Source organism: Periophthalmus magnuspinnatus, chromosome 12 (assembly GCF_009829125.3).
Source record: "Periophthalmus magnuspinnatus isolate fPerMag1 chromosome 12, fPerMag1.2.pri, whole genome shotgun sequence".
NCBI lineage: Eukaryota > Metazoa > Chordata > Actinopteri > Gobiiformes > Gobiidae > Periophthalmus > Periophthalmus magnuspinnatus.
Window position 1 is genome coordinate 544,161 of NC_047137.1, and position 23,398 is coordinate 567,558.

The following is a 23,398-nucleotide window of genomic DNA, read 5'->3' on the forward strand; positions in this document are numbered from 1 at the left end:
GTAACCATGAAAGTTCCACTGAATAGAGAATTCCCTGTCATACCACTGTTTGAATGTAAATGTTTGCTTAGTCATAACATAGATTTGTGCAATGTAATCTGGACTCAGCACTTACAGGAGAGGACATCTTTCTTTTATTAAGCAAATTCCATTGTTAAATCTTTCACCTTGTATAAACCACTGGACATAAAAACTGAAGAATGACACATTAGCCACAATGACAGTGGGTTTCTATGATTTGATGATATATATATATATATATATATATATATATATATATATATATATATATATATATATATATATATATATATATATATATATATATATATATATATATATATATATATATATATATATATATATATATACACATAGTAAAATCTGTGGGTTTTTTTGTGAAAATGAGTAGCCTTACTTGTCACTTTAAGTCTATTAATCTTAATATATTACATGTCACAATAATCTGAAAATCCGAAATTAGCCAGTGAAGCGCATATGCTAACTGTGTGTGTCCATGTGTGTTTTTCCATTCCACATCAGCTGTGAATGCCAACAACATGTTTTTGGTTCAACATCTCATCTCAACCAACAGTGGAACTAGTGCTAACAATGCCAGCACAATAATATTTAGCCAGTCAGAATAAAAGTGCTTAAATCAATATGTCACAAGTGTATTATCTATATGTGGGTGGCGGTGTTCTGAAGCCTTTCACTCCCCTTGGTTGCCATGATGTCACTGCGTGCTAAAACAACAAACTCTGGGGGTATGAGATAAGCTAGGTCACCCACCCCCCGCTCTGTGCAAACCGTGATGCACAGATAGTTACACACCTGGAGCTGTCAGTGCTATCAGTCAACCAGCGTGACCAGGGAAACAAAACAAGTACACCCTCCCACTAAGCAGACACACATCAAAACAAATGCACCCATCCAGCACTCAGGCAGCTCAGGCAGAGATGTGAGGGGGTCAGGAGGTGCTTATTGGGCTTAAAGAGGCATGCACACAACATTGAAGGTCTATTAACATACATCAAGCATGATCCATAGAGACCTTAAGTGATGACAAATACAAGTATTATAAAAAAATTAAATTACTTTCTTTTTACATTACATATCTCAGCCAGGTTACCATATTATAACCAAGAAAATATACCAAACTCACTTCCGCTATACCGGGCAACAGTAGTTTCATTGGGTTGAGTGTTGGCGGTTCAAATCCCTCTCTGGACATAAAACATCATTGGTTGAGTGGTCAGATTCACCAGCCCACAGGTAGGCCTGTCACAATAATTACTATACCAACTATCTTTCAATAAATGACAGCTGGAACAATATATTTTGGGGTCAATATTTATCATGAGTATTTTTTCTTTTCAAAAGTGGGAAGATTTTGGATATTTTTTTGTTGTAATACAATAAGTTTTGAGCTGTGGTAGGGTGAATAAGCCTCTTCTCATGCTAATGTCTATTTAAAATGGTTCACTGGGATTATCTTGCATTATCGTTATTTTATCAGTGGCATAAAGTATCAGTAAGTTTCGGTATTACCGTTTATCACATTATATCTCTGTAGTAATATATTGTGCTTCAAAATTTGTTATCGTGGTCTACCCACAAGTTGGTGGTGTGATTTCAGCTCCCACAGATGAATGTTGTCATTGTGTTCTTGAACTTAACCCACTTAACCCACCACGCCCCAGTGTCTGCATACACTGGTATATGAATGTGTGTGTGAAGGGTGAGTGCTTCGTTGATGTAAAGCACTTTGAGTGTATTGAAGGTGGAAAAGCGCTGTATAAAAATGTGACTATTTACTGCATTAGGGTAAACATGACTTAGTATTATATCGCCATCATATTTACAGAGAATAACCATAGCCATAGTGACAAATATGTCCTGTAATTACCATGTGGTAACCACAATGACACTTTAGTTACTTTGCTGTTTCCATCCTGTACAATGGCATTACTGTGGTCTTGTATAAAGTTATTTGCATATTTTCAGTGGAAATGATAAAATCTCCACTGAAAAAAAACTGGATGAAACCTAATTCACATTTTGGTTATTTGTGACACGTTTTGGTGAGAAATAACAAATATCTGCTGCAAAATACTATAAAATGCAGTTCCATGATGAAGTGACAAATGTATTACATTTTTATTAGTGTTACATTAAGTGGTCACCGGTGAATCTCCCTGTTTTTCCACATGGGTGTGATTGACAGGTGAGACATTCATGGTCCTTCTGTACTAGAAAAAAAAAAAAAAAGAAAAAAAAATCACAAGGTGCTGAAAAACATGGCAGATTTCTGCAGAATCAATGAGCAAAGGACTAATGTCTGTTAATCTGAGGTGCGAGAAATGTGATTTTGTTTGTAAATAATTGATGACCAATGAGCTCCTTCAGTTCACATGTAACACTGAAAAAAAAATCAAATCTGATTAGATGATCACATTTGGCTTGGCTTAAAATTAAACAGAGTGGGAACTAGACTGAAATCCCTCTGTAATAAAATACAGAGGTATCAACCCAGATTTTCCAGCCAAAAAACTGCTACTGATTGGTTTGAATGAATTAACAGAAAGCAAAAATGTTGCTATTTTTAAATCTGGAAAATCTATAAAAATATGCTGTTGTGATGACCCCCGGTATTGTAGCATTAGCATGTTTTTGGGTCAGGCAGGACACACACATGCACCCTTTGACCTGTGCAGTCTGAGAATCTGCTTTGCTCTCGACCTTTGACCGCACCCACAAACACTCACAGAAAAGACGGCTTGTGTGAGAAAAAGGGGGGTCTACAGAATCTCACCTCTGCACGTGGATTATACACAACAATTATGTAAGAATACAACAGTGGTGGGCTGTGCATTTCAGCCTTCAGTGACATCCCACATACACATTACAACATCACCTCAATATAGGCTAGTCAAGCAACACTTAATTTCAGGAGCATTTAAAACCAATAAGCATGCATTGCATTCACAATTAAGAGTAGGAAACAAAGTTCACAGATACTGTTAAAAATCAAAAATCAAAATGTGATTTAAAGATCCCAAACAAAATGCCAACAAAATTAAGCTAGGTGAGCTTAAACAAGTCTGTCCAATAAACTGCGCAATATCGCCGTTTCACCAATCAGTCAATAACAAAACAAACTATTTTTGGAAAATTAAGTAAACAGATCATTTGCATTTTTGAGGCTAATAGGCTATACAACGCTAAATAACTGAAAATGTGGCCCAGATGAAATTGTACAAACTTTAGTGCTGTTTTAGCTGAGGTGACATAAATGGACTATGTTATTATTAACATTATAAACTCACTTTTTCATTGTGGAGATCCATGTCCCTGCGTGCCTGTTCACTGAGATGCAGGCCCACTCGAGTATCTCCAAACATTTTTAAACGTGTAGCTCCAAACACCAAATTGATCAGTTCCAAACAATAGGCATTCCCAACAGTACAATTTGCAGCTTTTCTCAGAAGCTGTGAGGCACGGGTACCATTCATAGTTGCTTGTCTGGAATTGACGGGTAACCCCTTTTCCTTGCTGGGACAGGTTAGCTAGTGCAGGGGCTGGCTGACCTCTTCTCATAATATACAGCTTTTCATGAAAGGCCTGTATTGAAAATGACGTGGAAAGTATATCTGCAACCAGATCAGTCTCTTCTTCTCCTTTAGCCATTATGGGTAAAGGAGAAGAGGGCTTGCTCTGTTTATTCTGAAGGCCCCAGGCAAATAAAATTAGCTTGACAACACAAGCTAGCTAAAATATAATTGGATTAAAAACTCACAATAAACAACATTGGAAGCCACTCCACTAAGTAGATATAATATGATATTAAGACAGAATAGACAATATTTCTGTTTACATCCATCCATCCATCCATCAATTTTCTTCCGCTTATCCGGGGCCGGGTCGCGGGGGCAGCAGTCTAAGCAGGGACTCCCAGACTTCCCTCACCCCGGACACGTCCTCCAGCTCCTCCGGTGGGACCCCAAGGCGTTCCCAGGCCAGCCGAGAGACATAGTCCCTCCAGCGTGTCCTGGGTCTTCCCCGGGACCTCCTCCCGGTGGGACATGCCCAGAACACCTCCCTAGGGAGGCGTCCAGGAGACATCCTGAGCAGATGCCCGAGCCACCTCAGCTGGTTCCTCTCAACGTGTAGGAGCAGCGGCTCTACTCCGAGCTCCTCCCGTGTGACCGAGCTCCTCACCCTATCCCTAAGGGTGCGCCCGGCCACTCTGCGGAGGAAGCCCATTTCAGCCGCTTGTATCCGCGATCTTGTCCTTTCGGTCATTACCCAAAGCTCATGACCATAGGTGAGGGTAGGAATGTAGATTGACCGGTAAATCGAGAGCTTCGCCTTCCGGCTCAGCTCCTTCTTTACCACAACGGACCGATACAGCGACCGCATCACTGCAGACGCTGCACCGATCCGCCTGTCAATCTCCCGCTCTATCCTTCCCTCACTCGTGAACAAGACCCCCGAGATACTTGAACTCCTCCACTTGGAGGACACAAATAAAATAAATTCACTTTTGTGAGCATGTATAGGCCAGCAGAGAACTCTTTGCTGGCGGCCCACCACTGGAATACACAAATGTGAACAGTACAAACAAGACTATGGCCAAGGCCCAATGGGAAAGATAGTTGAACAACATATGGAAAAAGTACCGATAATGGTAAATTGGTTAAGAAAACATATCCCAAAGGAACAGCTTTCTGTGGCAAGGATTTTGTATTTATTGTAAAAAAAAAAAAATCCTATATGACATTTCTTTTGCATATGGTACTGGTAGATAAGTAAGTAGATAGAAAGGTACTCCTACCCATGCAAGTTTAAAGATCCTATTTTACACAAAACTGACTCTTGTTAACTTTAAGCTATGTTATACCTCCTCAGATATATGTCACCTCCTCAGAAACATACCTGTTTCTTTCATTCTGACATGTTTGAGTAACCCTTATTAATCTGCCTACATCTCTAAAACTCAAAACGCTCTGTTCTACCTTGTGATGTTATGAAGCTGTAGTTTTCAAGTTAACAGCTACGTTTTACCTTTAATTCAAGAGAGATTGGCAATTCCAGGGCTGAAATCATCCAAATTAATCTAGTGAAGGTGTATGGAGTTTAAAAACACATTAGAGCAGTTTCTGTATTACCACATGAAATCACAAGATGGAATATGAGTGTTTTCTGTTTGACAGAAAAACTCAGCCTAAATATGCAGGATTTGTGTGTTAAACATGTGTGAAAGAAACAAAAACAAAAATCTAGGTATGTTTTTGATGAGGAAACAACATTACAATATAAGAGAAAGGGGATAATACGGGTCCTTTAAGGACGTCTGGGACGGGGTGTGCCACGGGCTTGTCCCCATGGAGATGTCATTGCTTTTACTAGAATGTTCTGCAGTATGGCATTAAACCTATCTATCTTCATGACGGCAAGCACTTGATGCCACCTGGCCAAGTTACAGGTCAGATCTATGGAGACCGCTCAAAGAAATAATTCATGTTTGCCAAGGTTATTTTTGAATAATTTAAACACATATAATGAAAGAAATGTGACACTGATACATTTAACGCTTTTCTGTGGAACATTTCAGGTAAAGCAATAACATCTCCATGGAGACAAACAAGTGACATACCTTACACCTGAATAAATAGTTCACCTTTAACTACACCAATAAAAGAGTTTTTGATGTTCCGCAGATGAATGTCCAAAATTGTGCTCCCAGTATTTAGTTTAAGGTCCAGAGCTCCCTACCATCAGCAGGAAGTCACTTTACACATCTGACTGTCCACACTTCTGCCTCCCTGCTCCAGTAAAACCATAACTTCTACTCTCACTGTGGGGTTAGAAGCCATGGCAAACAACACCATTTACAGCCATTCTCATCACATACATGGACACAAACACGGTCACACACATGGACACAAACACAGACACATACCCAGATACATACACATACAGGAGGAGAAGGAGGAGGAGGAGAAAAGAAGAAGAAAAGCTAATTCTTGAAGATAGGAAAAAAGACTGAAAATGAAAATGCAGAAAATGTGTCTGATAGACACCCACATCATCCTTCAGTCAACCTCTGTGTTTCAGATGACATCATTCTAAAGACCAATCATATGTGGGCAGCTAAAATTGATATTGTTTAAATGCATATTTTCTGTATAATACAGTGAGCTCATGGGTCTAGTCCTTAATAGAAATAATCAGGTTCAACATTTGTGATTTTATCTTTTGAATATTTCATGGTAAAGTTTAATGTAATCATTAGGGAAATCTGGCCGTTGCTCCCCTCTGGGAGTATAACAACATCACATTTTAGAATCTGAAAACCAGTATGAAATTGATGAGGCTGGAATTTTGTTCAGAAATTTGGCAATTTAAAAAAAAATGTAAACATAATATTTTTTGCAAAATCACAATTATTATGTCTTGGATTTTTTCAAGCTTCCTGTCTAAATTGCTTTTGTTTAAAGTGCTTTTGTCATTGCATATGAGCAGACAGGAACAAGCTGAACACAAGATAAGTGAAAGACTATTTATAGGACAATTCATACTCATAACATATCATATTTCTGATTTAGGTCAATTACAAAACATTACAAAACATATTTCTATTTGCTAAATGCCAAAATAATTTTATACACACACACACGCGCGCGCGCACACACACACACACACGTATATACATGACAGTTTTTCATTACTTTCTTCAAAGTTAGAATACATAATTTAGAAGTTAGAAGTTTACATACAGCTTCTGATTTATTTATTGACAATAATTAGAGTCACACCTGCAGATCTCAAGGCACACCTGAAACACACTGCCTCTCATGGTAAAGTCAAAATAAATTATCCAAGATATCAAAAAGAGAATTGTGGACTTGCATAAGTCTGTTTCATCCTTGGGTGCAATTTTCAGATGCCTGAAGGTGCCACATTTTGTTCAAACAGTTATATGCAAGTATAAACACCATGGGAATGTCCAGCCATCATACCGCTCAGGAAGGAGACGGGTTCTATGTCCCAGAGATGAAGGTACTTTGTTCTGGAATGTGCATATTAACCCAAAAACTTTATTTATTTATTTATTTATTTAACCTTTATTTTACCAGGTAGATCAGTTGAGAACCAATTCTCATTTTCAACGACGACCTGGCCAACAAAAACAAAATCAAAAGACCTTGTGAAGATACTGGCTGAATCTGGTAAGACTGTGTCATTATCCACAGTGAAACGAGTACTGTACCAATGTGAGCTGAAAGGCCAGTCTGCCAGGAAGAAGCCATTACTCCAAAAACAAAACATAAAAAGACAGATTACAGTTTGCAAATGCACACAGAGACAAAGACCTTAATTTTTGGAGACATGCCCTGTGGGCTGATAAAACTAAAATTGAAGTGTTTGGCCTTAATGAGCAGCTGTGTGTGTAATCCCTCAGTCATCTAGGTTTGATCCATGGCAAAAGACGAAATTTAAATCTATCAACTTGACAAATTGTTGTAGGAGTGAAGACGTTTCAGTGCAATCTGACCAGTTGACAGATTTAAACTTCGTCTTTCCTTAGTGACCATCGTTATGTTTGGGGAAGGGGGAAGCTTGCACGCCAGAGAACACCATCCCAACTGTGGGATATTGGGGGTGGCAGCATCATGTTGTGGGGCTGCTTTGCTGCAGGAAGGACTGGTGCACTTCACAAAATAGATGGCATCATGAGGAAAGAACATTATGTGGAAATATTGAAGCAACATCTCCAGACATCAGCCAGGTAGTAAAAGCTTAGGCGCAAATGGGTCTTCCAAATGGACAATGACCCAAAACATACTGCCAAACTGGTTACAAAGTGACTGAAGGATTACAAAGTTAATGTACTGGAGTGGCCATCACAAAGCTCTGATCTCAATCCTATTGAAAATGTATGGGGAGACCTGAAAAGCCATGTGTGAGCAAGGCAGCCTACAAACTTGACTCAGTTACACTCGTTTTGTCAGGAGGAATGTGAAATGAGAAATACCTGCCAACTATTGTGAGAAGCATGTGGATCACACGTGGATCTAAAATACCCCAAACTCTTCACTGTTGTGCAGTCCATGCTGTGCAGGCTCTGTGCAGAAAACATTTGACCCAAGTCATACAGTTTAAAGACATGGTAACAAATATTAATGAAATGTATCTTCTGACTTGTAATGTAACTTCTGATTTTGATGAAAGTAATGAAAAATTGTCCAAAATTCATTCTCTCATTATTCTGGCATTTAGCAAATAGAAATTATTTTGGTAATCCTAATTGACCTAAAACAGGAAAAGTGTAGTCTGGTTCCAACTGCATTTCTGAAAACAGCTTTATATTACATGCACATAAGACAAGACGAGTCATCTAAAAGCCCTGTACCTTATTCTTTCCCTGTATTTGAGCAAAAATGGTCTTGCCCCTCATAGACATATTATATAAGCATCTCTACAGGTGCTGTCTGCATAGAAATATCTCACATATAGACTGAAAAAGAAGTGGACTAAGTGAGCGTGACATCACTCATAGCATTCGGCTCCAGTCAAATCAAACTTATTGAGGTTAGCAATTATAAGGACAAATTTGGAGCGAAGACACTCTTCTTGAAGATAACACTTTTCCCGCCCGAGTGCGGCTAAGCACCCAAGTAACGCTGTCAATCAAGCCTGTTGCTAATGCTAGTGGGAGCGACCTGATCCACGAACAAAATAGCAAAAGACCAGGCATTTGCAAACATTTCAAGACCAAAATGACGAGGCTCACTGCAGTAGTTAAAAAGAGAGGGGTGACAATTTTTCAATGCAAAGTGAATTGGAGCCAGAGTTGATGGAACCAGAAGTTCACTCGCCACTGTTCACTTCCTATTTGGAACACACCGGCTAGTGCAACTATGTCCATTTATATATACAGTTTATGATCTTACACTATCAGGAATAAAAAATCTAAAGTACTGAGACCTTTGCCCCTGTACTGCTCATGTGGTTTTCATCATTGAAAAACAGTGGAAGAATTCAATCATCTAGTTTTATAGATGTACCTAATAAACTGTCCTATAAAACCAGCCAATACATCAAAACAGTCCGATCATTATCACTCTGTATTTTTACACATAGACCTGACTTTATGCTCATCCCTGCTCCCATATGCTTTGCATTTTATGGACACCACACACGGATTACACAGCTAAATGGACTTTGAAATCATATCCCTGAGTCTCTCCCACCCACACACGCAAACACCCCCTCCTCCTCCCTCAGCCTGCGTCCATGGAAACAAATCAAATTCAGAAGGAAAAGGCGAATTGCATCACGGCCAAAATGGCTCTAATTCCTTCCAACTTCCCCATGTGCTTGGCTAGACGCCATAGACAAACATTTGGATGAGAGACAGTGTGGAGATGTGGGAGATGTGGCTTGGCTCAGATCTGGTTAAGAGCGTGATTACACTCAGTTAAGTTTTTTCTACTTTCTTTCCTTCTTTTTTTTCTTAAAGGCACACTGTGTAACTTTTCTGCTAGGGGGTCTGCCAGAAAAGTTCCCATGTAGATACTTCTATGCCTTTGCATTTCCTTCAGTGTATCTATCTGTTCTAGTCATCGTATCGGTCTATTGCATTGATTCATTTACAGGTATTGCTCAAAAATACTGCACCCTACTGAGTGGGTTGGCCTCTCCACCAGATATGACCTGGTGGCGTCACCTGGTTGTCTCCATGAGAGAGATAAGTTGAATGCCATACTATACAACATTCCAGGCAAAGCAATAATATCTCCATATAAACTTTTAAGATGGACACTTGAGCAGAAAACTTGCATAGTTGGCCTTTAAAGGAGAGGTCTGTGTTAAGTCTGTGTTAAGTCACATAAACTTTCAAGATACATTTCAAACATTTTCAAACAAGTTCTTCATTCAAAAAACTGAATACATTAATTTAATTCATTTGTGCTCGTTTAAGTTATCTGTGTCTTTCTGAGCTAAAAACATTGTTGTTCTTAGCTCCAACCACTGTCCATAACCTCGCCTACTTTTAATTTTATTTATATTTTTATTTTGACATTTTATGGTGAAATAGTAGCAAATAACTGTCTGCACATCTAAATAAATAAATAAATAAATACAAATTAAAAAATGTTTAAAAGGTTGCCAAATATGCCATGATGTTCTAAACTATGTGTTATATTATTATATTAAGGGTCTTTTCAGCAAAAGGTGAAAGTGGCTGAAACTGTCAGCTAATGCTAGCTAGCTTGTGATTGTAATGTTATTTGAGAGGGACTTGTTTATCAGCACCAATCAGCACACCTGTTGTAGTTCAGGTAAGTGTTCAGCTTGTGTTAAAATAAAGCTAAGTTTAAAGTCTAACTTGAGTTTTAGACAGCAATGCCTATGGTTAGCATCATGTCATCAACACCAGAGAATGTTAATGACACCAGCTACAAAGTATCAGTTCGTATTATAAACAAACAAACAAACAAACAAAAAAATAATGAAAACCATGCATTCTTAAAGTAAACGACTTGCCTGGAGATTAGGGTTGAAACGATTCTTATTTTATTGCCTTGATGATTTGTTTAATTATGTTTAATTAGTGTGATACTGTATTAGACGGAAACATTGCGCCCTTGTTTTTGCATGGAGCCTGCACAGCAAGGACAGCACAACAGTAAAGAGAGTGGGGTATTTTAAATACACGTTTGAGTTTAGATCCACACTAGGACTTTTGAACCAAGTCATGCTTGAAAAAAATTATGTAGAGGTATATGGCCCGCACTTACACACACACACACATCCGACCTGAGTGTTTGTGTACATGTGGCGCAGCAGTGCTCTCGCTTTAACGGAGAAAATCAGTGCAGAGGCATGAAATATCTCTTAAATAGTGAGACAGATATGAGTCCTGCTGTGATACTTCTCTGTGAGTTTATGGATTAAACAACAGTATGGAGGAGCAAGGACAACAGGAGACGAGGCTTCAAAACTTTTGTCTGTCCACAGTCCTTATTGAAAGTGAGTTTTGGAGCTGAGTTCATTCACCTTATCTTCTGACCTCTCCGCACACTTCAGACAAAGCAGTAACATCTCCATGAAAACAAGTAGGTGGCATATACCCAACCAGAAAAGTTACACAGTGCAGCTTTAAGCTATACACTGAAAGAAAAGCTTAACAGCTCCCCTTAAAAACAGATATTTATGTGGGTGCAACAATTTGGTGACAGTCCAATATAGTAAGGCAATGTAATGGCAGCTATTATCAGCACAGCTTCGTGAAAGCATGCATTTCCAGACATGTACTCACCAAAGTGGCAAAATACTGCAGTTTGAAAAATAGTGATTATTGTCACTTAGTCAGAAGATTTACAGCACAGAGTGAGTCAGCTGGTGTGGGACTCCTGAGTCACTGAATGGCTCTTATGAAGTGAATCTAACAAAAATAAGACCTCAAATTATGTGGATGCATTCCAGAGACACAGGCAAATGAGTTGTTGGCAGCTTGCCACATCTGAGAGATCACTGAGGCTTTGAGCTGTCATTAAGAAGACATAGAAGATCTGGAATTTGTTTAATTTCTTCAGTATCTAATGAAAAGTGCACATATTTTACAGTGATTAACACATGTGAATTGTTGGAAAAACTAATACAAGAATCCCATTTCACAACATGTTTCTAAGTCTAACGGGTTTATGGACAAAAGCTAAGACAAAAGGTATGGGGCCAAAGAGGTTCTATGGAGAACATTACTATATATTACTTAAATCAGACCGATTCTGCAAAAAAAAAAAAAAAAAAAAAGTTCAGAGCTTTTAACCATATTATACTGGTTTCCCCTCAATATTTACTCACTCAAAGTTGTATTTGGAGTGACTTGTGTACGTTTGAGCAATACGTTTGCTTATTTTCAAGACTTTATTTGGACTATCATCTCCCCATTTACACCTCCACTGGTACTCCAGTGGTGCCTGTTTCTTTTATTAAGTCATTTTAGATTAATATTTTGGTTTAAAATGTGAAAACATAATCATCCATGTGTATCATAGATTATAACTATAGAGGAGAGACAAGCTTTAAAAGTCTTCTATTTACATACTGCAACTTAATTTTGTGACAAGAAGAGAATAAACTAATTAATCACAAACCGGAAATAATAGCTGTATGCAGAGGTATATTGTGATTTTTAGTTGTCTGCCCTGTTTCATGAAAAAAAAGCTAAAGCCGTGCACCTGAATGAAAACTCATGTATGTGAATATTAACAATATGCCAAAGAGTTTGAGAGCTACTTAGATAAATTCACCTACAGACTTCCTCCTTTTTGTTCATAAATTGGGTAATGCAGCTCTACATTAAAATCAGATCATTATTTTAGCCTCCCTCTCCCTTCACTGGCACCTGCATGTTCTCCAATTAAGGCCTGGTTCTGCTCTGTGCCACAGGCCTTACACTGCTGTCAGAGTTAATCTTCCACAGAGCTGGTATGCACTGCCCTGTCTGCGCACACTAAAACAGCAGCGGGTGGGCACTGGCGCGTGGTCCCAGGACTATAAAAGGTCTGGAGCTTACCCCTCTCTGCCCTCTCCTCTCCCCCAGAGTGAGTGCACGTGTTTGGGTAGCGGTTTGCAGAGCGTGCCCTGGAGAGGTGGATAGACTTAACACTTGTGTAGTTCTGAGAGCTGTGTTCAATATACCACAGGCCATGCCACCCGAGCATAGCACCGAGATGTCACTTCTAAATAAAAGTGATTCATTCTGGCGTGGGGATACAAGTGCTAATGCTCAAAAGGGTCAGTTTAGGACAATGAAATCCAGCCAAGGCAAGTTCATTTCTATTGCACAAGTCATACCATAGACTGTATATATAAATGGACATGGCTAATCTGCTAGCTGCTGCTTTTCAAAAAGGAAGCAAGCATTGGCGCGCTTCCTGCTCCATCGACTGCAGATCACATTGTATTGAGAAACTGTCACCCCTCTTGAGGTCGCTCTCGATAGTGTTAGCAACAGGTTTGATAAGCGGTGTGGGTGGGCAAGAGCATTACCTTCAGCAGCCTCAATCCGGATTGGCTCTTTGGTTACTATGATACTCGCGGTCGGAATTCCAAATATGGAACTCCGCTCCAAATTAGCCATTAGCTTCATTTGACTGGAGCTAAATGATATGGGTGGCGTCACACTCCCCTAGTCCACTTCTTTATACAGTCTACAAGTCATACACAAAGCTATTCAAAGTGGTCTACAGGATTAATCTCCATGTATCATAAAAATTTACTTCTAAATCTGACTGTGGTGCTTCCAATAAATATCACTTTCCATCATTGCTAATTTATAACCCTACACCTCAGAAGTGCATTTTGTCTGTTTCCATGGAGACAAACAGGTAGCTGACCAACCACAAGAAAAGTTACAGTGCACTTTTAAACAGAATGTCATAGATTATAGCTTAGGTCTGCTCAATCATAGAAGAAATAATAATAACAATTATATAAGTCATAGCTTAAATCAATATTCTTGAAACAATTATTTGCCTAGAGAGAAGGTGGAGCATCAGTGCCCCTACAATTAAGAGAATGAACAGACTAAATGAGAGCAGGTGACTTATCTCAAGTCTCAGAAACAAACTTGTATGTGTAACATAGACTGTATAAAGAAGTGGGCTAAGTGAGTGTGACGTCACCCATAGCGTTTGGCTCTAGCCAAATGAAGCGGGTGATTTGGAGCTGAGTTTCGTATTTGGAATTTGCTATTAGCCACGGACAAAAAAGTGGAATAAAAATACCAAAATCATGTAGAGTGGGTTAATACAAACACTTTAAGACCAAATTGACAAGCCTGACAGCAGCAGTATGGAGAGAGGGGTTACGTTGTTTCAATATAAATTGGAGGTAGAGTTGATGGAGTGAAAATGTGCCCATGCTCACTTCTTATTTGAACACAGCTGTTAGTTGGTTAGTTATGTCCATTTATATAGTTTATGATGCGTCCTTTGCAAGTAGAAAGATACATAATTTAATATCATAATTGTGATCTGATTAATTGCATAGTTTGTATTCACATCTGTCATGGGCTGACTAACAGAGACATGGTTGCCTCAGTGCCAGCTGCCTATATATATAACACCAACGGACCAGTTGACTGACTGCTCCTATTTAAGTCCATGCTAGTACTGCTACACTTCAAATGCTTTCTTATTAGCACCACTTTAGCATTGACATGTTTTGACTGAATGCTAACCTCATGAGCTAATTCTGTCCACTGGAAACAACCCAAGCTAACTGACAGACATCAAGCCAGAGCGTTGGACTGGTCCCTTTAACGATGCTATCTAAAATGCATTGGGTTTTCCATGTCCTTGTTCATCTACACTGGGGACACGCTGCAGTGAAGGAGGGGTGGTGACAGCCTAAACTTGTCACTGAACCGAAAAACTAGACTGGACTTGAAAATGAACAAGATTTTTCCACAAAAAAAAAGAAAAAAAAAAAAAGTCAAAGCACCTGTCAAGAGAAAACAGAGCCGAGCAGGAAAAGTGGCTAATAAAATGCACATGTGTTAGTGAGGGATGCTACAGTAAAGCTTGCCACCTGGACTTCAGTAAAATACATTACAAGCTGTGTTAATAAAAACTGCAAATTACTTTGCTAATTGATATCTAAATGGGTTATTTTAGTAAATGAATACCTTAGCAGACATTTGAACCAGATGAAAGAAGAAATAACTCTGCCATCCTCCAATCACTTAATAAAATATTTTTACAGACAAGGAGTTGACAAGCTTAACCAGTTGACAGGTGTGTCCTGCTAAAGAGCATTTTGGCTTCCTCCTTTCTGTATAGGGATGGGCAGATATGGAATTTTTGAGCTGATACCAATATCTGATATGTGGCCTGATGCTGTGGCTGCTAAATGGCCCATATTACAGTTTTCTGATTCATGTTATAATGTTATTTCCTCATCAAAAACATACCAGGAGTTGTGTTTTTTTCTTTTCTTCACAGATGTTTTACACACAAATCCTTCATGTGTGAGCTGAGTTCTTCTCTCGAACAGAAATCACTCTTTTCCACCTTGTGAGCTCATGTGTCAAAATGTGGAACAGAGCATTTTGAGCTTTGGAGAGTAGACAGACTAATAATAAACATGAGTGAATGAAGCAAAACACAACTCCAGGTATGTTTTTGATGAGGTAACAACATTATAACATGGCTTAAAGCTCACAAGAGGCAATTTTGCGTAGTATATATTTGCAGATACCAATATTTAGCTTTTAAAATCTATAGCAAGGCCCACAAATGTATCTTAAGCTGAAATACAGATCACAAATGAACTTTTTCACTTTTGTAATATCAAATAATTTGATATAAAATAATTTATTAAATGTTTGTGTAATATATAGCCATATAACTCTCTACTGTTTCCATTGTTCCTCATGGACACAGAGACTGGGACAGCGCCAAAAAATATCTGGTATTGACATTGCTGATACTGACATCCACTAATTGCAACAATAGCATTTGATATGGATACTGGAACTGGCATATCACCCATCCCTATTTTTGTACAACTATGATTGACATGCAAATGGAGAGACAAATAAAGAACATAGAGTTTTAAAGATACAAACATTTTCACTTTGATTAGATACTTAGGAAAAGGCTGGATGCCATTCTGTTATGATTGTAAGAAATAAACTATTTTGCAGAATAATATATATTTTTACATTAAATATAAATAGTATAATTTGAGTTTGGGTCATACTGTAGGCCTTAAACATGGTGTGTAGCCATGACAAGCATGCTGGATGAAGAAGTGAAGGAAGTCAACCATCCCATTTAATTTACAAAGCTGTGAACCATCTATGCAATATTTGAGAAAGAGTTCAATAGCAGCAGATTTGTCTCTCCATAATATACTGTAATACACAAGAGCTGCTTTGTTCAAAATCAGAGCCTGCCATAGACAGTGGAAAACATGACCTGGGTTTATGAAGTAAGTTTAGACATCCTCCAAACTGCATCAACAAACATTTGTGCTAATATCCACTGGCCTTTCTCCTCTATGGGTTTAATCAGATTTAATACATGTAATAGTCTACAGCAGTGTTTCCCATAACTTACTCCCATAGCAACAAACAAATCAAAAAGCCAAAATAATGAAGCCCCAATTTATCCTGTAAATGTCCTCCCTGTGGTTATGTGGCAGAGTGGTTATCATGTCTCCTCTCAGTAAGGAAATTGTTCAAAAATACCTTTAAAACCATACATTCTTACAGTGAGCGGGGTCACTTCTCCACAGATCTGACCTGTAAATTGGCCCAGTGTTGTCTCCTTCTTTTATCTGTGGAGATAGTTAAGTTTACCATATTGTGAAACATTATATTCAAAGCAATAAAATCTCCATGGAGACAAGCAAGTAGTGGGCCATCCACCAGAAAAGTTACACAGTGCCTAGTACCTTGCCAAAAAAACAAAAAACAAAACACTGTTATTTATCAGCAGGAGAAAAACTATACCCTCTACCCTTATTATGGTATCCAAACAGCACTGTATATGAAAATTAAAGAAGATATATTGTGCTTGTGTCTGCTAGATAGTTATAATATATGAACCCCATGGTTATTACAACTTGCAAAATTTGCTCTGTGTAGCTGTTGTTCCCTCCTATGGAGAGCTACACATTACGCTAGCGAGTAGAGGATGTTTTTTTTTTCATTTGTACTAAAATGACTACGCAATGCTGCTACATGTAGAACTGATTAAGAAAATAAAATTTGAGAAGGAAGTAAGTATGTCACAGTGGGCGGGGTTAGAAAAAAGGGTTAGACTGGAGCAATGACGTCTTGAATATATGAGTATAAAGATTACTCAAACATTCACGAATCAATACAATTCAAAATACAGGCAAATAAAGATTACTCAAACTTGCATGAATCACTCTAAATAGAACTTAAGAGGGGAAAATGAGAAGGAGAAAAGGTCTGCTTTAATACATTATTATCATCAAAATGTATTCAAGCAAGTGAACTGTGAAATCACCAGTTTGAAAGTCCATATTTCATTGGCTCTGCCTCTCGGGCCAAGAGTGCTCATTTAGCAAACAGCCACTGCTCCAAATGGTGTTGGTGAGAGATGAAGGCATTAGCTGCAGTGTTGTTTCAGCCCAGAGACCCAAAACGAATAAATAAACTCCACCAAACCACAGAGAAATTGAGTTTGAAAGGCCAATTAGAAAACTGCCCAATGAGCAGAGGTGGTTGAGTAGACAAAAATTCTCAGAGTAACGTAATTGTAAGAGTAACATAACTGTAAGAGTAACGTTACTTCAAAATAATGTTAATTAAGTAAAAGTACAAAGTAGTGATCCAAGAATGGTCAGGACATAACATCTGATTTATAAGTTCATGTAATTTGCACTCTTGTGCAAAATCTGATATTTTCAAAGGATAGACACAAAAATTAGCCAAACTGTATTTAAAGGAGCGCTGTAAGAAACACAAATGTTCAAATCATTTCATATTGTCAACATAACTTCTGTCATGGAAGAAGAATCACAACTTTTACTTTTACTTACAACTTTTACTGTTACTTCACTGAATATATGACTCAAGTAGGAGTAAAAGTATGCTGCTAGAAAAGTAAAATTTATTTTAATAGTTACTCAAGTAAATGTAACACCCACCTCTGCCTACCAGCCTACCAGGCTCTGCCTAGGAGCCTACGAGGACTCTAGGAACATTTGACAGTTTAAATAATTACTAATGTCATCTATGTCTGTAGGTCTAGGTCTGTACCTGATTTCCCCAATGTATTTGAGCAAATTTTGTCTGCCCCAGTACAGATATATTTAGCTTTGAACAATTCAAATACAGGCATTGAATGTCTGTAAGATGGATAAGTTGCCATACTGTTGAGCATTTCTGGAAAAGCATCTCCATGGAGACAATAAAAGTTTTAAAAATTAAAGTTATAGTGCACCTTTAATATCGGCCAGCTGTGAAGAAAAAGTTTACAAATAGCTGATTGAATTGGGTTTGTCATGTGCAGAGCTTAGTTACACAAACTGTGGGCAACTGGTCACAATAGATGAATGATGTGATGACATATCCAATTATTATGACCTTTATGTTCATACAACTTTGTACTTTTTATGCTCAAATTGTGAGAGGAAACAGCAGCTATGTCAGAGTAAACCAGTGTTTGGAGATGTGGTTGATACTGGCCTGAGGGGCCGTAGTATGAGGCAGCCCACATTGTGCAGCGAGCAGCTCACCTCCTCATTACAATACCATCAGGGACCATCAGGGTAATAGAGTGGTGGAACAGAGGAGGTCACAGAGGACAGATTCAACCCTTTTCTTCTCTAATCATTTATGGTTTGTAGTATTTTTTGGTTCATTTATTTGTAAGTAACTATTAAAAGGTAAAAGGTTAAGGTTACGGTACACTTCACTTGTCCTATGCATTTGACCCATTCTTCAATGTTGCTGAGGCGCAGTGGACCCATCTCCAGATCTTGAGCTAGTCTTGATCAGGACTACCTGATCTAAATGATTTGACCTATTGTGCATATTTTGGGTTGATGGGGGACACCGGAGTGCCCAGAGAAAACCCTCCCATGATATGAATGTTTCTGCCATTGTCCTACAAAGAGATTAAACATGTGGGAGGGTCCTACATAGAGGACAACGTTTTAGTTCAGTGTCTCAGATCCAGAGATTGGGTTCAAAATTGAAGTCTAATTTGGTACATGCAGATTAATTTAGACACACTGGCCTGTTTTCATTCATTTACATTTCAGATCAACAAAACTGCTTTTCTGGACTCTGATTTAGAGAAAATGGTCTCTATTTTCCTCTCAGTGGTAATGTTAGCCATTTGAAACTGTGCAATTTGTTATGAGTATTTTAAAATGTACTTTATAATTTAAAACACCAGCAGAACCATCAGTCGCGCCTCAGCATCTCCAGCTCCTCTTCACCATCAGTAACTCCTTCACCAACATTATCCATGTCTCTGTCCAAACAGCCTTATGAACCCGTCTTTAGGTAATTATTTGGACAATTTGCAAAAGTTGGCAAGATTAATCACAATTGGATAAAAAAAATGTGATTTTTAATGAAAAAAGACACTGCAGCTGATATTCCATTCTTCTCTAAAAAAAATCTTCTGCTCTTGGATGTGTTTCAAATGTGCACTTTAAAAAGAACACTAAAACCACTTTACTTGTCCAAAATACTGCAATATTAGATTTTTTTCTCTTGTAAATAAGCAAATGTAGTTTCCCCAAAGCAGCACGTTGTGACAAAAATAGACCAAAATGTTTTCCCCAAAATCGCCGACAACAAACTTGTTAAGACCCATGTAAGTCAATGTATGACTCTTTAGGATGAGAGCAGATGCATGTGAATATGGAGAACAAAGAACAAGTCTGATTGAATTCATATAAGCTCTTTTCACAGTTTGAAAATTAGGTTACAAACATAGAGTGTATACATAAATGGACATAACCTGCTAGCTGCCACATTCCAAATAGGAAGTGACCATGGGTGCACTTCTGGCTCCATCGACTCTGGCTCCAATTCACTTTCTATAGAAAAACTGTCTACCCTCTCTCTGTAACTGCAGCTGTCAGGCTTGTGGTCTTCGTTGGTCTTAAAATGTTCATATTAACCTGCTCTACATGACCCTGGTATTTCACTATTTTGTCCATAAATCAAGATATGAACATTAATAGCAGACCTTCTTTCCACAAGGTTACTCCCGCTAGCATTAGCAACAGGTTGTGTCGGCAGGAAAGGGTGTTATATTCAACAGCCTCACTCCTGATTGGCTCTTTGGTTGCTATGATATTTGCATTCGGAATTCCTAATTTGCAACTCGGTTTCAAATTCACCCCTATAACTGCTAGCCTCAATGCGCCTTTTTTGAGCCTTTGTCTGGAGCCGAACGCTATGGGTGACGTCACATTCAATTAGTGCATGTCTTTATACAGTCTATGGTAACAAAGTATTAAAAGTACCACAGATTTCTAGTTTGAGCAAAAAAGTAGCTGCAGTCTGTATTTAAGTTCCCAAATACCACTAGACCTAGTCCAAAACCTTTACTGAATCAGTGCTTGAAGACTACAAAGGCTTAAAATGGGCAACAATGGATGGAGCAAAGTTCATCTGTATACTAAACCATCGCACCTTTCCCTGCTGTCTCTGTCTGGCTGAAATATCATATGGTTTATTTGAGCCAAACTTTCCTCCCAGAGTTTTGTCCTTTAACTTTGCAGATTTTCCAGAGCCACATCAATGCGGTGTTCCAATCGAAGGATCTGTCAGGAAAACTTTATTGTTTCCCATTGGCCTTGGATCCTTCACAACCAGAAGAGAAAGTCTGTCTCTCCACTTCTCTGACCACAACACGCCAAACCCAAGCTCCATTTGGAATTATAACCTATTAGATCCAACTTGGCCATAGAGTGCTATTATCTTCACTCCTCTTTCCCCTCTCCCTCTTTTGCTTTACTCCTTCTCTCTAGCTTTCTCTTTGTCCCCTCTCTCCCTGTATCCAGTACTCCCCTCTCTCTCCATTCCTCTCTTTCTATTTCTGTCTGTTTTCCGCTTTGCCCCCCCTCTCTCACTTCCCTCTCTTCCAGTCTACATTATATGTATATTCCATTACTCCCCTCTCTCTCCGTTCCTCTCTTTCTATTTCTCTCTTTCCCGCTTTGCCCCCCTCTCTCACTTCCCTCTCTTCCAGTCTATATTATCTCTATCCTTTCCTCTCTCTCTCACTCCCTCTGCCTTTCTCTCTCTCATTCTCTCCCTTTCTCCATCTTTCTCACCCATCCTTCCTATATTTCGTATCTCTCTCTCTTCCTCCCATCGATTGCTTCGCTTCACCCCCTCTCTCCCTCAGTCCTTCCCCTCTCTCTTGTCCTCTCTCTCTGTCTGGCTCCCCACACACATTTTTCAGGTCACGCGGTTCAGCTTTGACATGAATGAAATGCATGGCGGTTGTAAATCTGCGGCAGCCACATCTGTCGACATCTGCCCCAGGGCGGGTGGTGTGGTTACAGGGACCTAACTGATTTTTGTGCCTGGGCGCTCCAGGCTCAGGGCCTTATAATGACAGGGTTTGGCAGGCTTGTATGTGATTGTGAAAATGGAGAGAAGCAGACCGGATAATGTCCACTTTGGTTGGATGGCTCCGAGAAGAGAGGGAGAGACTGAGGTCAGGAGGATCATGGGACTACTATGGTCTTCAAAGTGTCCAGAGTCTTTGAGGTGTTTTATGACATATGTAGTGGTTGGATGCATTTATTCTATAGAGCTCAGGATTGTTTTGTCTCATCTCAGAGAGCTAGTCTCATGTTAACAGGGCTGTAGCTGACTTAAAAGGCTCATATTACACTATTCTCTGATCTATGTTATAAAGTTGTTTCCTGATTAAGTTCCTCATGTAGTAACACAGGAAGTGCTCCACTGTGTTTTAAACTCCATACACCTTCATTAGCTACCATTTGGATAATTTCAGTCCTGGAATTGCCAATCTCTACTGAATTAAAGGTAAAAGATAGCTGTTAACTTGAAAAGTACCGCTTCATGACATCACAAGGTGGAACAAAGCAGTTTGAGCTTTGGAGATGTAGACAGACTAATAATAAAGGGCTATTCAAACTTGTGAATAAAAGCAAATACAACTCTAGGTATTTTTTAATGAGGTAACAACATTATAACAAGGCTTAAAGCTCACAAGAGTCAATTTCACATAATATAGGACCTTTAATAAAGTCTTTGTCAACTAAAGTTGTGAGGATCGACTGTTCGACTAAAAAGAGGGTGTAGCAAAAGCTCTCAAAATGATATCTCTATGTATCTGACCCAAACTGCACTAACAAGACTACACCTGCAAGAGGAGTACATGCAAAAACTTATGTTTATGGAAGAAAATAGTAGGAATCAATGTATTTATATAAAGAGAGTCATGAATTTAATGTCCCCTTTGACGCATAAATTCCAAAAAATACCAAATCCTCAACTACCGTAAATTTCAGAATATTGAGTGTGCCTGAATATAGGCCACACCAGATAAGTTTTCAAATAAAATTAATTTTGTACATATATAGGCTGCACTTGAATATAAACAGCAAGTTTTCATGTTGTAACATGAGATATTTACAGAGAAAGACGGTACACAGAGGTTTTATTGAGTTTTAATTTAAGACACGGTTTTGTTTTTTTTGTTTTTTTTTATCAAACTGTGCCTAAAAATCTGCAGTATGGCACCAACACACCATCAACACGGGATGAACATACCTTCATGTTTAGAAAATAAAACAGCACCGACACGGCATCAGGATAGCACCAACATGACAGTAACACGCCTGGTTAGAAAATAAAACACACTTTAGCCTACTAGAAAAGCCATTTGCCGCCATCTTTTTTTTTGCTTTCAGCTGGATCTGCACAGTGGAAACACCTCAGCCGTCTGCTCTTTGTGTGTTAACCCAGTCTTCAATTATTTTGCAGTTCAGGCAATCTACTTATCTACTGATTATCTACTAATCTACTTATTTTCTCTGAAATCTTTTGTCGTCTTTTGTCATAAACCAGTGGGGATTTTAAAATGTGAAATACTAAGCTATTCTGACACTAGTGTGATAAATATATTTACAAGTTACAGCTCATCTGGTTGTTAAACAGTTCTTTCTTTCTTTTGGCCCGGGCATCTCTGTGGACAGAAGCCCCTTATGAAGAGTGTAAAAAAAAGGCAAGATACGTCGCCCGGAGCGGCGTTACCGGGGTCCCACCCTGGAGCCAGGCCTGGGGTGGGTGCTCGACAGCGAGCGCCTGGTGGCCGGGCCTTTCCCCACGGGGCCTGGCCGGGCTCAGCCCGAAGGAGTGATGTGGGGCCGTCTTCATGTGGCCCCACCACCCGCAAGAGGATCCGTAAGGGGCCGGTGCTTGAAGATATGGGTGGCGGTCGAAGGCAGGGGCCTCGACAACCGGATCTCTGGACATGGACACTAGCTCTGGGGACATGGAATGTCACCTCGCTGGGGGGAAAGGAGCCGGAGCTTGTGCGGGAGGTCGAGCATTACCGACTAGATATAGTCGGCCTCGCCTCCAAGCACAGTTTGGGCTCTGGAACCCAACTTCTTGAGAGGGGCTGGACTCTCCATTTCTCTGGCGTTGCCCACGGGGAGAGGCGGCGAGCTGGTATGGGCTTGCTCATTGTCCCACAGCTCAGCCGCTTCATGTTGGGGTTCACCCCGGTGAACGAGAGGGTCGCCTTCGGGTCGGGGACAGGTCTCTCACTGTTGTGTCGGCCTACGGGCCAAACAGCAGTGCTGAGTACCCGGCCTTCTAGGAGTCCCTGGGAGG